This window comes from Arachis duranensis, chromosome 10 (assembly GCF_000817695.3).
Source record: "Arachis duranensis cultivar V14167 chromosome 10, aradu.V14167.gnm2.J7QH, whole genome shotgun sequence".
Taxonomy (NCBI): domain Eukaryota; kingdom Viridiplantae; phylum Streptophyta; class Magnoliopsida; order Fabales; family Fabaceae; genus Arachis; species Arachis duranensis.
In genome coordinates this window covers 56,456,680-56,458,895 of record NC_029781.3, presented here as the reverse complement: position 1 = coordinate 56,458,895, position 2,216 = coordinate 56,456,680, and positions in this window count along the sequence as shown.

The following is a 2,216-nucleotide window of genomic DNA, read 5'->3' as shown; positions in this document are numbered from 1 at the left end:
CATAAAACTTGCAGTTCTGTTGCATTAAAGCAACTAGTTGAGGTTTAAACTCAAAATTGTTGGCTCCAATGGCAGGAATGGAGAGCTTCTTCCATCAAATTTGGACGTTGGTTTTGTGAAATCACCAAGCATTCTCCTTGCATTATTGTTGTTGGGTTTGACTGCCATCTCCTTTTCTTGTTCGAAAATTTCAGAAAGGTTGCCTCTGGATTGTAGTAATTTAGCTTCTCTTAGTTTCCTCTTCAGAGTCCTTTCAGGTTCTGGATCAGCTTCAACAAGAGTGTCTTTTTCCTTGTTCCTGCTCATATAGGGAAGAAGAGAACAAGAAAAGAAAGAGGAATCCTCTATGTCACAGTAAAGAGGATCCTTATTGTTAGTATAAGAAGAAAGGGAAGAGGAGTGAAGAAGAATGGGTAAGAATAGAGGTGGTGATCTGAGATGAAGAGAGATGAAGAGAGGTGTTAGTGAATAAATAAATAAATAGAAGGAGAAGAGAGATAGAATTTCGAAAATATTTTTGAAAAAGTGGTTAGTGATTTTCGAAAATTAAAGATAAGATATGATTAAAATTAAAATTTAAAAGAATTTTTGAAAAAGAAAGAGGTATTTTCAAAAATTAGAGAGGGATAGGTAGTTAGTTGGTTTTAAAAAAGATAAGAAACAAACAAAAAGTCAAATAGTTAGTTGAAAAAGATATTAAAATTAAATTTGAAAAGATAAGAAGTTAGATAAGATATTTTTAAATCAAATTTTTGAAAAAGATAAAATTTTGAAAAAGATAAGATAAAAAGATAAGATAAAAAGATAATATTTTTAAGAAAAAGATATTTTGAAAAAGATTTAATTTAATTTTTTTTTAAAATTAATTACTTAACTAACAAGAAACTAAAAGATAAGATTCTAAAATTTTAAAGATTGAACCTTTCTTAACAAGAAAGTAACAAACTTCAAATTTTTGAATCAATCACATTAATTGTTAGTGTAATTTCAAAAACATGATATAAAGATAAGAAAAAGATTTTGAAAATATTTTGAAAAATATTTTTGAATTTTTTTTCGAAACTAAAAAAATGAAAAAGATATGATTTTTGAAAAAGATTTTAAAAAGATAAGATTTTGAAAATTGAAAATTTGACTTGACTTGTAAGAAACAACTAATTTTAAAAATTTTTGACCAAGTCAACCCAAAATTTTGAAAATTTGGAGAGAAATAAGGAAAAGATATTTTTTTTGAATTTTTAATTATGAGAGAGAAAAACATAAAAATGACTCAAAACATGAAAATTTTGGATCAAAACACATGATGCATGCAAGAACATTATGAATGTCAAGATGAACACCAAGAACACTTTGAAGATCATGACGAACATCAAGAACATATTTCTGAAAAAATTTTTGATGCAAAGAAAACATGCAAGACACCAAACTTAGAAATCTTTAATGCATGGACTCTAGCAAACGAAAAATGCATATGAAAAACAACAAACAACACAAAACAAGAAAACATCAAGATCAAACAAAAAGACTTACCAAAAACAACTTGAAGATCATGAAGAACACTATGAATGCATGGAATTTTCGAAAAAAATAATGCATAAATTTTAAAAACATGCAATTGACAGCAAACTTAAATATTGACTCAAGACTCAAACAAGAACACAAAATATTTTTGGTTTTTATGATTTTATGATTTTTTGTATTTTTATTAATTTTTTTCGAAAATATTCTTTAGAAAAACGAAAATAAAGAAAAATTTTTGAAAACTTTTTGCAAAGAAAATTACCTAATCTGAGCAACAAGATGAACCGTCAGTTGTCCATACTCGAACAATCCCCGGCAACGGCGCCAAAAACTTGGTGGACGAAATTGTGATCATTAATGTTGTACTCTTTGTTATTGTATGGAATATATTTCATTATAATGGCTCTTTGCTATGTGTGGACACAACTCCGTTTAACTAACCAGCAAGTGTATTGGGTCGTCCAAGTAATAAACCTTACGTGAGTAAGGGTCGATCCCACAGAGATTGTTGGTATGAAGCAAGCTATGGTCATCTTGTAAATCTCAGTCAGGCAGATAATAATTAATTATGGATTTTCGAATAATAATAAATAATAAGCAGGAAATAAAGATAAATAACATAGGATAGAAATACTTATGTAAATTAACATTGGGGATTTCAGATAAGTGTATGGAGATGCTGTGCTCCTCTTGAA